This window comes from Hyla sarda, chromosome 4, assembly GCF_029499605.1.
Source record: "Hyla sarda isolate aHylSar1 chromosome 4, aHylSar1.hap1, whole genome shotgun sequence".
Classification (NCBI taxonomy): domain Eukaryota; kingdom Metazoa; phylum Chordata; class Amphibia; order Anura; family Hylidae; genus Hyla; species Hyla sarda.
The window spans coordinates 130583374-130599565 of NC_079192.1; positions in this window are offsets into that span (position 1 = coordinate 130583374).

Sequence of the window (16192 nt, forward strand, 5' to 3'; positions counted from 1 at the left end):
TTCATAGAACACTAAAGAGAAATGATCTGTATCTGTGTATAATACACTGTATAAAGAGTACTCCATTATTAAAATTAACTAGATCTAATGGATGATCAACACGGAGTCCGACATCAACAAAAGGAGGCAAAAATGAAAGCATGAAAACAAAACAAAAGGGAATTCAGGGATGATAAGGACGGGAGGTCTAAAGAAGGAAATACATTTAGACAACTTCTGTCAAGATTAAAAAAGGAAAGTTTGTGAGCGACAGTAGTTGGCCCAATACCCAGCCATCATGCAAATGCTGTCAAATTCCAGGAAAGGTGCATCTGGAAAGAGCTGTGGGAACTTTATAAACTACACATAATAGGGAGGCTTAAATGTGGTGAAAGGTGACAGCAAACAGCAGGAGAATCAATTACTTTCCTATCTGGAAGTGAAACTGTCAATTTTCTAAAGGGATTTAAAGAGGTACTCTGCCCCTAGATATCTTATCCCCTACCGAAAGGATAGGGGATAATATGTCTGACCGCTGGGGACCCCCACAATCTTGGCTGCAGCACCCTGCTGTCATCACTGCACAGACCAAACTTGCTCTGTACGTAATGACAGGCGATACAGGGGCCGGAGCATTGGGATGTCACGGCTCCGCCCCCTCATGACATCACAGCCTGCCCCCTTAATACGGCCATCACGCTCACTCTCATAGACTTATATTGAGGGGGTGGGCCATAATGTAATGAGGGGGCGGAGCCATGTCGCCACGATGCTCCGGCCTCTGTATCGCCCGTCTTACGCACAGAACGAGTAAGACATCTTATCCCCTATCCTTTGGATAAGGGATAAGATGTCTAAGGGTGGAGTACCCATTTAAAGAGTCAAGGAGCAGTTAGTTAAGATGACACCTAAGTGGTTTTCAACATCACCCTGCTAAGGAAAATCCCCTGACTGGTCCCAAGGACTGTGCGAAAATAGTTTTATGCAAAATAACTAAAGAAAGATGCACATATTTCCATGACTGTCTACAAAACACTAAAGTGCGCAAAATATCGTAAGTAAACTGAATAGTGCTCTGATAGGTACTAGTGTTGAGCGGCATAGGCCATATTCGAATTTGCAATATTTCGAGAATATATGGACGAATATTCATCATATATTCGCTAAATTTGCATATTCATAATATTCGCATTTTATTTTCACATATGCAAAAATTCGCGTATGCGAAAATTAGCATGCGTGGAAATTTGCATATACAAAAATTAGCATTCGCACGTCAGTCTCACACAGTAGTATTAGAGCCTTCTTTACACCACACAAGCTGGAAACAGGGAGGGGTGATCACTGTGATGTGTACTGTGAAGAAAAAAAAAAAAAAACGAATATTCGTAATTACGAGTATATAGTGCTATATTCGCGAATATTCGCGAATTCGTGAATATGCGATATTCGCGAATAAAATTTGCATTGCGAATATTCGCGAGCAACACTAATATTAGGTACCAGGAAACATGGGAAATAAAATGAGTGCACACTAGATGGATAATGTTGTCTTTTCTTGCTCACAATCTTCTGTGTTTCTATTTTCTTGTCTGGTTTGATAACATTGAGCTTGAAGAGTTGAATACAAGCTCAGCTTTATTTAGGCTTCTAATTGATTTGATGGGAGAGTCTTCTGATCATGCAAACCCAAATGATTCACTCTGGGCCCCTGACGTTTCCTAGTACGAGTATCTATATTAAAACTCAGAAGAATGACAACACATAGTGGAGGGAAATATAAAGAATATATACCCCTATGTCACATGTTGCTTAGGAAAAATGTTAACAAAATGATAGAATAGTGAAGAGTTACTTTGGGCATTTACATTATATTTCAGTTGACAGATCCTGTTTGCCAACAATCTAATTTCTTCAGGGCTGCCAATCCTCCAACATCTGCTATTGGGCTGACAAGGATCCAACAGGCTGGGTTTTTACTTATCCAATCCTGTTGTTTGCCCTGGAGATAAGTGGCACCAAGCCAAACCTGCATGTTGACGAGGATACATGGGTGACAGCTGTTGTCTGAGTGCTAACTGTTGTCTAAGGCCAGTTTTATAGACAATAGAGTAGATGGCATTATTAGATCTAACACTAGATTAGGTTCAGGAATAGTAATCGCATTGTTCCTGTAGTGGTCACATAGATGATGTTAGGGGTTATGATGAGGGTATCAGTCCCCTGGAGTGGATTATCATGTACTGGAGTGGTGAAACCCCATATTCCTTTTTTTTTTTTTTTTTGAGTGAAGCCGTTCCCCTACTTAAAGGGGTTATCCAGGAAAAAACTTTTTTTTATATATCAACTGGCTCCAGAAAGTTAAACAGATTTGTAAATGACTTCTATTAAAAATGTTTTAATCCTTTAAGTACTCATGAGCTTCTGAAGTTAAGGTTGTTCTTTTCTGTCTAAGTGCTCTCTGATGACACGTGTCTCGGGAACCACCCAGTTTAGAAGCAAATCCCCATAGCAAACCTCTTCTAAACTGGGCGTTTCCCGAGACAGGTGTCATCAGAGAGGACTTAGACAAAAAAGAACAACCTTAACTTCAGAAGCTCATAAGTACTGAAAGGATTAAGATTTTTTAATAGAAGTAATTTACAAATCTGTTTAACTTTCTGGAGCCAGTTGATATATAAAAAAAAGTTTTTTTCTGGGATAACCCCCTTTAAAACCCAGGAATTAAACTTCTTAAAGCCAAGATTAAACATCTTTAACTTTACTTAAAAGGGTACTCCACTGGACAGCGTTTGGAACTAAATGTTCCGAACGCAGTTTTCGTGCTGCAGGGGTTGGCCACACCCCTCGTGACATCATGGTCATGCCCCCTCAATGCGAGTCAATGGGAGGGGTGTGACAACCGTGGCTGACCTCCGCAGCGTGAAAACAGCGTTTAGTTCCAAACGCTGCCCAGTGTAGTACCCCTTTAGCTCCTCAGGCAGTTCAGTACAGGACAGGCACTTTGAATGTAGTTTGGAAAAGTACAGCTTGCTAAACTATAACTTAGTAATCAAGAGAATCAGAATTTAGTCACTGTATCTTTAAGGTAACGTAACTTTTGCAGACTATGCTTTTATAGTACTATAACTTTGGTGCTTTGGCACGTGAATGTAAGGATGTCTAATGCAAGTGTAGACAAATGTGACAACTTTTTGATGCACTGGCTTAATGTCTAAAGTCAGTGAAACAAACTGGATGAGGATCTCACCAGGGGTGACCTTGGAAAACTGTAGAACTCCACTCTAGTTTTGGGGCAAACTGTGAAACCACGCAGAGGAGCGCATCCAGATAAAGTCATCTGACAACAGTTGAGCACTGGTCTGGAAACTAGAGGCAAATACAGGATGAAGTAAAGGAAAACACAAGGCCCTTGTGCAGCCTTATCTTTGTAAGCCCTAATGAGTCCCTAATGAGTTGATCCAGAGGAAGGCAAAAAACCCTCAAACTAGAGGTAAAAATTCCTTCCCAACTCCAAATATGGCAGTCAGAATAAATCCCTGGATCAACATTCTGTCCCTATAAATCTATTCTACAGGGTGGGCCATTTACATGGACACACCTTAATAAAATGGGAATGGTTGGTGATATTAACTTCCTGTTTGTGGTACATTAGTATATGTGAGGGGGGAAACTTTTCATGATGGGTGGTGACCATGGTGGCCATTTTGAATCCAACTTTTGTTTTTTCAATAGGAAGAGGGTCATGTGACACATCAAACTTATTAGGGAATTTCACAGGAAAAACAATGATGTGCTTGGTTTTAACTGAACTTTATTCTTTCAGGAGTTATTTACAAGTTTCTGACCACTTATAAAATGTGTTCAATGTGCTGCCCATTGTGTTGGATTGTCAATGCAACCCTTTTCCTCCACTCTTCACACACTGATAGCAACACGGCAGGAGAAATGCTAGCACAGGCTTCCAGTATCCGTAGTTTCAGGTGCTGCACATCTCGTATCTTCACAGCATAGACAGTTGCCTTCAGATGACCACAAAGATAAAAGTCTAAGGGGGTCAGATCGGGAGACCTTGGGGGCCATTCAACTGGCCCACGATGACCAATCCATTTTATGTGTTTCCCTCTTTATACACTGAAGCTGGCACGTTCCCTGAGTTTTTCCAGCAAGATGGTGCACCACCACATTATGGGTGTCAGGTCCGAGCATTCCTAGATGAACAGTTTCCTGGAAAGTGGATTGGTCATCGTGGGCCAGTTGAATGGCCCCCAAGATCTCCCAATCTGACCCCCTTAGACTTTTATCTTTGGGATCATCCGAAGGCAATTGTCTATGCTGTGAAGATACGAGACGTGCGGCACCTGAAACTACAGATGGTCACCACCCAATCTTGAAAAGTTTCCCCCCTCACATATGCTAATGTGCCACAAACAGGAAGTTAATATCACCAACCATTCCCATTTTATTAAGGTGTATTCATATAAATGACCCACCCTGTACATAACCAGCAATGTTATTATTCTCCAAAAATGCATCCAGACCCCTTTTGAATTCTTTTACAGAGTTAACCATGACCACCTCCTCAGGCAAAGAATTCCACAGTCTCACTGCTCTTACAGTAAAGAATCCCCGTCTGTGCTGGTGTAGAAACCTTCTTTCCTCTAAACGTAGAGGATGCCCCCTTGTTATAGATACAGTCCTGGGTATAAATAGATCATGGGAGAGATCTCTGTACAGTCCCCTGATATATTGATATATAGTTATTAGGTCTCCCCTAAGCCTTCTTTTTTCTAAACTAAATAACCCCAATTCTGAAAATCTTTCTGGGTACAGTAGTCCTCCCATTCCCCGTATTACCCTGGTTGCCCATCTTTGAACCCTCTCCAGCTCCAATATATGTTTCTTGTACACTGGTGCCCAGTACTGTACACAGTATTCTATGTGTGGTCTGACCAGTGATCTGTACAGTGGTAGAATTATTTCCTTGTCGTGGGCATCTTTTCTCCTATTGATGCACCCCATGATTTTATTTGCCTTGGCAGCAGCTGCCAGACACTGGTCACTACAGCTAAATTTACTGTTAACTAAGACTCCCAAGTCCTTTTCCATGTCAGTCGTCCCAAGTGTGCTCCCATTTAATACTTAATCCCAGCTCGGATTTTTCCTCCCCATGTACATTACCTTACATTTATCAGTGTTGAACACCACACGTGGCCTACCTGTTTGAGAAATGACTATCATTAGTTGTACCTAGGTTCACAGACTTTCATTCTCCTCAGGATAGCAGGGCAGAGGGGCAGTGCGTCTTCCTCTACCAGGGCTAAATTCAGAGTGGGTAGAAAAGATTAAGATCCGCCTCTTTTCCTAGGCTAGGGGTGGAGTTATGACAGGCTCCTGCATTCATTGGCAAGGAGGACAACATGTTGTTAGATTCTCACTCAGCTGTATAATATGTGTGATTGAATAACGTTTTATAAATAACATGCAATCACTACAATATCAAATTTATATATATATATATATATATATATATATATATATATATATATATATAATAAACAATATGATGAAGGAGCACCATAACAGGGCTTCAAGCCTATAGAGTGTCAATGCGGGTGCTCAGCCAGCTCCAACCTTGACCACAGGTATAAGAACAACAGGAATCCAATAGGAAGCAAACAGCGGCACTCCAGCAGTTTCAAGAACAAGAAAAAATCCTTTATTCACCCATATGGTGCTACGTTTCGACTCACTCAATGGAGTCTTTATCAAGCATACCTTGTATACAAAGGTATGCTTGATAAAGACTCCATTGAGTGAGTCGAAACGTAGCACCATATGGGTGAATAAAGGATTTTTTCTTCTTCTTGAAACTGCTGGAGTGCCGCTGTTTGCTTCCTATTGGATTCCTCTCTCTCTCTCTCTCTCTCTCTCTATATATATATATATATATATTTTTTTTTTTTTTTAAGGAATTTTTGCTATATAATAAATTACCTCTAGACATTTTAGTTATTGCAAACAAAGTCCAAAACTGCCTTGTGGTATATTTCCTCCATAGGTTTTTCCCTACCTAAAAATGTACCGTTTTTTTTTGCCGTATAAGACGCACTTTTTCTTCCCCAAAACTGGGGGGAAAAAGTCGGTGCGTCTTATACGGCGAATACACCCCTATCGCGGCGGTCCCTGCGGCCATCAACGGCCGGGACCCGCGGCTAATACAGGACATCACCGATCGCGGTGATTCCCTGTATTAACCCTTCAGACACGGCGATCAAAGCTGACCGCCGCATCTGAAGGGACAGTGACACTAACCCGGCTGTTCAGTCGGGCTGTTTGGGACCGCCGCGATTTCACCGCGGCGGTCCCGAACAGCCCGACTGAATAGCCGGGTTAGTGCTTACAGGACACCGGGAGGGACCTTACCTGCCTCCTCGGTGTCTTCTCCGTTCAGGGATCCCCTGTATGGCCGGTGCTCTCCTTCCTCGTCATCACGTCGTCGCGTACGTGCGTCAGCGTGCGTAACGACGTGATGGCGGCAACGGAGAGCAGGGATACCCGGCCGGCAGCAGAGACGTTCCGGAGCGACGGGGACACGGCGACAGCGATGGAGCGACATCCAGGGCAGCGGTGATGGGTCCGGAGCGGCGGGGACACGTGAGTATTACCTCCTATGCAGTGGTCTTCAATCTGCGGACCTCCAGATGTTGCAAAACTACAACTCCCAGCATGGCCGGACAGTCAACGGCTGTCCGGGCATGCTGGGAGTTGTAGTTTTGCAACATCTGGAGGTCCGCAGATTGAAGACCACTATTGGGTTCAAAATCTTTATTTTTTTTAGATTTTGCACCTATAAGTGCGTCTTATAAGCCGGTGCGTCCTATAGGGCGAAAAATACGGTATGTGTAGATGTGTTTTGCGGTTTTTTTTGTGCCATTTTTCCTCATTCCTCAGGACAGATTCTTGAATCACACGACCAAAGACTCACAAGACGTAAAACAGAAAAATTCAAAAATTAAAACACAATCAAACGTAATGTACTAGAACATATTATTTGTCAAAATTAAAATAAAACTCCATAAAAATCTCCATTACAATATGCATAAAGCATGCTTTTTTATGAGTTTTTGCTCTGATAATAATGCGTAACATACATCATATTAGTATTCATTCTCTTCCTTTCTGCAAATCATGTTGTTTTTTGCTGTTATCCACTTGGCCAGGATTATTATACTAGCTCTGAGAATAGCTGTTCTATCTTTTCTTTGCAGGTTTTAACCACCACAGGAAATAAATAATCTATGATCATATTCAATGTGTAGCTTGAATATATCTTGCAGATAACTGATTCTGTCTGACCAGTGTCTTCTTGGCCACCTTCAAAACAAGTGCAATAAATCACTTTGGGTGTTAAGACGCTTCGGACATGCAGTTGTTTGCCTCCATTACATTTTGAATAGTATATAGGAGTAAGTAACCTGCTAGAATGGATTTATTCCCATTTCTAATAAATAACTATAAATTTGCTTTGGCCTTGACGTGGCGAGTGGGCTTTGCACTTTTTGATCAAAACATATATACTAACAACCTGTTAGTTATTGATATTATGCTGAGAAGCAATCAGATCATTATACAAGATTGTAGATGTGCACCATGTCTGTTTTTCTACCTGAATTCACATTTATGGACATTTATCAACGGGTTTAGTCAGGTTTTCTTTACTATAATTGTCGCAAAATTGTCGCAACTGCGACTACGCGATTTTTCGTGCAACATTTTGACTGGAAAGTGAGAAAAGCAAGTTTTCCTAAAATTTACTATGTAGTAATAATTTTAAAATGGACTACGGGTAGTCAGGTATTTATTAACTGCGACAGTCGCAACTGCGCGAAAAAAAAGTCGCAACAGCGTTAAAAATTGACTAAATTTACTCCAGCTCAAACATGGAGCAGAAAAAGCTACTACCAAAGTAAAAAAGGAAAAATTGCTTACGTGAAAGAAAATTATCAACAGGCTGAAACCAGTTGATAAATAAGTCACACATAAGCAAAAAAAAAAAGCAAGGAAAAAATTACTAAAAAAAAGAATACATAAGCAAACATTGAGAAATGTCCCTCATTGGGGGGCATTTACTAATCTTTTACTATGTAGTCTGGTTTTTACCCTGTTTTTTTCTACTTCATTTTTGACTATGTGCGACAAATTTACTAAATTGTTGCACGGCATTAATAAATTTGGCACACATAGGCAAAAGTGGGAAATTTACTTCATGTAGTAGAAAAAATAGTCTGTTCCTTTTTCCTGCTGTCTGAATAGGTTTGGCTGCTGGTTTCCTTCTGGATCTTTTGTTTTTTTTTTTAGCTTTTTCACCACATCTAAATAATTCAATAACTACAGTGGTCCCTCAAGTTACAATATTAATTGGTTCCAGGAAAACCATTGTAAGTTGAAACCATTGTATGTTGAGACCATAACTCTATGGAAACAGGGTAATTGGTTCTAAAGGCACCAAAATGTCATCCAAAAATAGGAAAAAGTGACAAAGAAGAATAAGTAGATAACTGATATAGATAAAGCAAATCCTTACATATAAAAGTAATAAAGATCTGCTGGGAGCTGTAAATCACTGTCTATGTCAGTGTTTCCCAAGCAGGGAGCCTCCAGCTGTTGCAAAACTATAACTCCCAGCATGCCTGGACAGCCAAAGGCTGTCCGGGCATGCTGGGAGTTGTAGTTTTGCAAAAAAATGGGGCCACCCTGCTTGGCAAACACTGGTCTATGTAGAGGACAGGAGCTTCTTCAGGGGTCCTGTACAGTACAGGCAATGTCCAAAACAAGTAATGGAGTTGCCCTCACCTGGTGTCCAAAAGAGCAGCTAACCCTGATACAGGTAAAGAGTACAGAACATGTAATACCAGACACCAGTCAGTGCATACACTTCAGTAATACAGGGGTTTTACCAGTGAATGCCCATTTTGATTGGTTGGTTCTTCCAGCCATTGACACGTTTTACAGATCTGGACTGTCTGTAGCATTGTATGTTGAGTCTGGTTTCAACTTACGATGGTCCAGAAAAGACCATTGTTTGTTGAAACTATTGTATGTTGAGGCCATTGTAAGTTGAGGGATCACTGTAAATTGTAGTTATGGCTCAGAAGTGGTAAACGGCGTTTAGTGTGTGTGTGTGTGTTTATTACATTTTTTTAACACAGTTTTTTTCTCCCTAAATGTACTTACACTTTTTTTTTTTTTTGGTTACTTCTTCTACAGATCTGTGTATCCTGTGGACTCCTTCGGATTCGGTGGACTACTTCGATGACCAGCGTTTTTCTTTGCTTGATGTTAATAAAATGGTTAACGAGGGCTTGTGGGGGAGTGTTTTTTGTAATAATTTTTTTTTAAAACCTGTTGTGTTTTATTTTTATTTTACTTTACTAGACAGGCTTAGTAGTGGAAGCTGTCTTATAGACTGAGTCCATTACTAAGCCGGGCTTAGCGTTAGCCACAAAAACAGCTAGCGCTAACCCCCAATTATTACCCCGGTACCCAACACCACAGGGGTGCCGGGAAGAGCCGGTACCAACAGGCCCGGAGCGTCAAAAATGGCGCTCCTGGGCCTAGGCGGTAACAGGCTGGCGTTATTTAGGTTGGGGAGGGCCAGTAACAATGGTCCTTGCCCACCCTGGTAACGTCAGGCTGTTACTGTTTGGTTGGTATTTGGTTGAGAATAAAAATAGGGGGACCCTATGCGTTTTTTTAATATAATTATTTATTTAAAAAAAAAAACGCATAGGGCCCCCCCTATTTTCATTCTCAGCCAAATACCAACCAAACAGTAACAGCCTGACGTTCCCAGGGTGGGCGAGGACCATTGTTACTGGCCCTCCCCAGCCTAAATAACGCCAGCCTGTTACCGCCTAGGCCCAGGAGCGCCATTTTTGACGCTCCAGGCCTGTTGGTACCGGCTCTTCCCGGCACCCCTGTGGCGTTGGGTACCGGGGTAATAATAGGGGGTTAGCACTAGCTGTTTTTGTGGCTAGCGCTAAGCCCAGGTTAGTAATGGACTCTGTCTATAAGACAGCTTCCACTACTAAGCCTGTCTAGTAAAGTAAGAAAAAAACACAACAGGTTTTAAAAAAATTTTATTACAAAAAACACTCCCCCACAAGCCCTCGTTAACCATTTTATTAAAATCAAACAAAGAAAAACGCTGGTCATCGAAGTAGTCCACCGAATCCGAAGGAATCCACAGGATAAACGGATCTGAAATGAGAAGAAAACAAAAAAATGGGTTAGTACATTTATTATCACCTGCTCACACATCTCCCGCCCCGCACGACTACAACTGCCAGCATGCCCTTACAGTAAGGACATGCTGGGAGTTGTAGTTGTGTGGTGCAGGAGATGTGTGAGCAGGTGATAATAAATGTGACAAGCTTGTCCCCTGCCCCCAGCTGCAGGACTACAACTCCCAGCATGCCCTTACAGTAAGGTGGGGCGGAGGCCGGGCACAGTGTTTCCCAACCTGGGACTTGTAGTTTTGCAACATCTGGAGGCACCCTGGTTGGGAAACACTGTTTTAGGCCAGTGTTTCCCAACCAGGGTGCCTCCAGATGTTGCAAAACTACAAGCCCCAGCATGCCTGGACAGTCAAAGGCTGTCTAGGCATGCTGGGAGTTGTAGTTTTGCAACATCTGGAGGCAACCTGGCTGGGAAACACTGGCCTAAAACAGTGTTTCCCAACCAGGGTGCCTCCAGATGTTGCAAAACTACAAGCCCCAGCATGCCTGGACAGTCAAAGGCTGTCCAGGCATGCTGGGAGTTGTAGTCTTGCAACAACTGGAGGCACCCTGGTTGGGAAGCCTGCGCAACTTACCGGCTTCCGTAGGATCCAGCGCTGCACGACACTGCCGCGCGACACTGCCGCGCGACAGTGCCGCGCGACGATCTCCGACAGCGATCGTCGCTGGAGCCTCGGAAGGGTAAGTGAACCTCTTCGCCGGTCCCCTTCAGCTGTTTAGTTTTGCAACAGCTGGAGGACTACAGTTTACAGACCACAAACCAGGGGTCTGCAAACTGTGGCCCTCCAGCTGTTGCAATACTACAACTCCCAGCATGCCTGGACTGCCAATGGCTGTCCAGGCATGCTGGGAGTTGTAGTCTTGCAACATCTGGAGGCACCCTGGTTGGGAAACACTGTTTTAGGACAGTGTTTCCCAACAAGGGTGCCTCCAGCTGTTGCAAAACTACAACTCCCAGCATGCCCGGACAGCCAATGGCTGTCCAGGCATGCTGGGAGTTGTAGTCTTGCAACATCTGGAGGCACCCTGGTTGGGAAACACTGTTTTAGGCCAGTGTTTCCCAACAAGGGTGCCTCCAGCTGTTGCAAAACTACAACTCCCAGCATGCCCGGACAGCCAATGGCTGTCCAGGCATGCTGGGAGTTGTAGTCTTGCAACATCTGGAGGCACCCTGGTTGGGAAACACTGTTTTAAGCCAGTGTTTCCCAGCAAGGGTGCCTCCAGCTGTTGCAAAACTACAACTCCCAGCATGCCCGGACAGCCAAAGGGTGTCCAGGCATGCTGGGAGTTGTAGTCTTGCAACATTTGGAGGCACCCTGGTTGGGAAGCTTGCGCAACTTACCGGCTTCCGTAGGATCCAGCGCTGCACGACACTGCCGCGCGACACTGCCGCGCGACAGTGCCGCGCGACGATCTCCGTCAGCGATCGTCGCTGGAGCCTCGGAAGGGTAAGTGAACTTCTTCGCCGGTCCCCTTCAGCTGTTTAGTTTTGCAACAGCTGGAGGACTACAGTTTACAGACCACACACCAGTGGTCTGCAAACTGTGGCCCTCCAGCTGTTGCAAAACTACAACACCCAGCATGCCCTGACAGCCAAAGCCTATGGCTCTCAGGGCAGGAGCCCGGGCTGACATTACAGTGCAGCCGCCCGGGCTCCTCATACGGTCTCCCCGCTACCCCCCTTGTCTCCCGCCCGGGCTCCTCATACGGCCTCCCCGCTACCCCCCCCCCTTGTTTCTCGCCCGCGCCGCTCAGCTCCCGCTGCTACAAGACTACAACTCCCAGCGTGTCCTCACTGTAAGGCCATGCTGGGACTTGTAGTCTTGCAACAGTAGACAGATGGGAGTTGTGTGGCGCTGGCAGGTGAGAGGGGGGGATGTAAATCACTGTAGTGTCCCGGTAGCGCAGTGAGGGTAGCGGGGAGAAAGCATTTCGGAGCCCGGGCGGCAGCAGCTTTTCCTGCTCCATGTTGGAGCTGGAGTAAATTTAGTCAATTTTTATGGCCGTTGCGACAGTTTATTGCGCAACTGCGACTGTCTCAGTTAATAAATTCCTGACCACTGCAAGTAAAAAGTGAAAACTTGCGTAAATTAAGCGGGAAAAAAAAATTTGACTTTCTAGCTCTTGCTAGGGAAAGTCGCACAATTTATAGGGTAGGCGCAATTGCGACAATTTTGCGCCAAAAATAGTCAGAAAAAACTGACTAAACCCCTTAGTAAATGCCCCCCATTGTGTTTTCTATCCCCTCTTTTTTTTTTGAACATGTTGTCTGCACTCTTCCCCACCCCCTCAGCCCAACCCTATATAAGTAGTAGTTAGCTACACGTGGGCCATTTCTTTCCTGGCAGCCTCCCAGTTTGACTGGGAGAGCATGGTAAGTGTGCTGTGACATCCTGTTCACACTGGTGTGGTGCTGTGCGGCGTCCGTTGCTGCCGTGGCGCCGTGTCTGCGGGGAGGTGCGACCCATAGACTGGTTTGAGTGGCATTGGGGCCGCTCTGCCAGTGGGTCGTTCCCCCTGTGGGCACTGGTGTTGCGGCGGTGGTGGTCGCCGCCCAGTGCTACGCCATTTTATACTAGGGACATTAGGGACCCACTCTAAATAGGTGGCCTTGACGTTGCGAGTGGGCTTTGTACTTTTTGATCAAAATGTATATACTAACAACCTGTTAGTTTTTGAAATTATGCTGAGAAGCAATCAGATCATTATACAAGATTGTAGATGTGCACCATGTCTGTTTTCTACCTGAATTCATAAATTTGCTTCTATTGTATGGTAATGTTTTCAACATACTAAACCCATTGAATTTTACTCAATATCAATAAATTCTTTTAATTTTCACAATGTGATATTGGGTACTTTATTGATGTTACTTATTATTGAAAAATTCCTTAAATGTCAACTAAAATATAGTAGAGTTAAATCAACCATAACAAACTTTTATTTGCGAGGATGGGGTTTTTTGTGTCTGAAGTCTAAATCTATGAGTTTCAGGTACATCTTCTGATCATGTAACTCTCGAGCTTCAGAGATTGCCCTGGACTTTTAAACAGCCTGGGATTGTCCAGGAGGAAGGTGCAGACAATAATTAGCATGGAGGATGGGATCTAAGCTAGGGATATGAGGTCGGGATAGGAGGTCAGGATATGAGGGTGGGATACGAGGTAGGGATATGAGGTCACAATATGAGGACAGGACAATAGGACAGAATATGAGGACGAGGTATGAGGTTAGGATATGAGGACAGGATATAGGGATGAGATATGAGGACAACATATGAGGTTGGGATGGGAGGATGGGACACAAGGTCAGGATATGAGGGTGAGATATGAGGACAGGATATAAGAATAAGAACTTCATTGTTGCTTTTCCTATCCCACAAGGTTTAACCCCTTAACAACCATAGACGTATATTTACGGCCGTCGCTGGCTCCCGATCTGTGAAGCGTGCTCAGAAGCTGTCCATGCTTCGTATCTGCAGGGTCCCTGTTGCTATCAGCAACTGGGACCCGCGGCTAATACCAGACATCACCGATCAGGCTGATGTACGGTATTAACCCTTTAGACGCTGCGATCAAAGTTCATTGCGGTGTCTAAAACGGGAGAAATCTATACCGGCTAGCTCTGCAGAGCTGTTCGGGACTGCTGTGGTGAAGCCCCCAAAAGTTAAAAAAATTGCCTTTTTTCTTCAATTTTGTCGCACAATAATTTTTAAATTTTTTTTCGTTTCGCCATAGATTTTTGGGTAAAATGACTGATGTTTTTTTTTTTTTGCACCACTAATTCTACTTTGTAAAGACATCATATGGATCTTTAGGTGCAAAATCGACAGGGTTATGATTTTTAAAATGTAAGGAGGAAAAAACGAAAGTGCAAAAACTGAAAATCGCTTGGTCCTTAAAGGGTTAAAGGGGAACTCCAGTGGACTACAAGTGGAAAACAAATGCTTTCAAATAAATTGGTGCCAGAAAGTAAAATAGATTTGTAAAATGACTTCTATTTAAAAATCTTAATCCTTCCAGTACTTATCAGCTGCTGTATGCTACAGAGGAAGTTGTGTAGTTCTTTCCAGTCTGACCACAGTGCTCTCTGCTGACACCTCGGTCCATGTCAGGAACTGTCCAGAGCAGAAGAGGTGTTACGCCGAGCGCTCCGGGTCCCTGCTCCTCCCCGAAGCACTCGCGGCGTTTCTCTCCCTGCAGCGCCCCGGTCAGACCCGCTGACCGGGAGCGCTGCACTAACATGACCGGCGGGGATGCGATTCGCATAGCGGGTCGCGCCCGCCCGCGAATCGCACCCCAGGTCACTTACCTGTCCCGGTCCCCGGCTGTCATGCTCTGGCGCGCGCGGCTCCGCTCTCTAGGGCGCGCGCGCGCCAGCGCTCTGAGATTTAAAGGGCCAGTGCACCAATGATGGTGCCTGGCCCAATCACCCTGATTAGCTGCACCTGTTCCTTGCCCTACTTATGCTCACTTCCCCTGCACTCCCTCGCCGGATCTTGTTGCCTTGTGCCTTGTGAAAGCTTTACTGTGTTACCAATACTGTGTTCCAGACCTCCTGCTATCCCACCTTGACTACGAACCTTGCCGCCTGTCCCGACCTTCTGCTACGTCTGACCTTGCTCTTGTCTACTCCCTTGTACCGCGCCTATCTCAGCAGTCAGAGAGGTTGAGTCGTTGCCGGTGGATACGACCTGGTTGCTACCGCCGCTGCAAGACCATCCCGCTTTGCGGCGGGCTCTGGTGAATACCAGTAGCAACTTAGAACCGGTCCACCGACACGGTCCACGCCAATCCCTCTCTGGCACAGAGGATCCACCTCCAGCCAGCCGAATCGTGACAGTAGATCCGGCCATGGATCCCGCTGAGGTTCCCCTGCCAGCTGTCTCTGACCTCAACACGGTGGTCGCCCAGCAATCCCGACAGATCGCCCATCTAAGTCACCAGCTGTCGGAAGTGTCCACCATGGTACAGCAACTTCAGTCGCAGCTACAGCATCTGCAACAGCAGCTACCATCTCCTCCACCAGCTCCTGCACCTCCTCCGCAGTGAGTGGCCGCTCCTAACCTCCGCTTGTCCCTGCCGGACAAATTTGATGGGGACTCTAGACTCTGCCGTGGTTTTCTGTCACAATGTTCCCTTCATTTGGAGATGTTGTCGGACCAATTTCCTACAGAACGGTCGAAGGTGGCTTTCGTGGTCAGTCTCCTGTCTGGGAAGGCTTTGTATTGGGCCACACCGCTCTGGGACTGCGATGACCCTGTCACCGCCTCTGTACACTTCTTCTTCTCTGAGGTTCGCAGTGTCTTCGAGGAACCAGCCCGAGCTTCTTCTGCCGAGACTGCCCTGCTGAACCTGGTCCAGGGTAATTCTTCAGTAGGCGAGTACGCCATCCGATTTCGTACTCTCGCTTCCGAATTATCTTGGAACAACGAGGCTCTCTGCGCGACCTTTAAAAAAGGCCTATCCAGTAACATCAAAGATGTGCTGGCCGCACGAGAGATTCCTGCCAACCTGCATGAACTTATCCATTTGGCCACCCGCATTGACATGCGTTTTTCGGAAAGACACCAGGAACTCCGCCAGGAAAAAGACCTTAATCCCTGGGCACCTCTCTCTCGGTATCCCTTGCAATCTACCCCTGTGCCTCCCGCCGAGGAGCCTATGCAAGTAGATCGGTCTCGCCTGACTATTCAAGAGAGGTCTCGCCGTAGGGATAAAAATCTATGCCTGTACTGCGCTAGTACCGAACATTTCTTGGTGAATTGCCCTATTCGTCCTCCACGTCTGGAAAATGCACGCACGCAACCTGCTCATGTGGGCCTGGCGTCTCTGGGTACGGAGTCTGCTTCTCCATGTCTCTCTGTGCCCGTACGGATTTCTCCTTCTGCCAACTCCTCCTTCTCTGCTGTG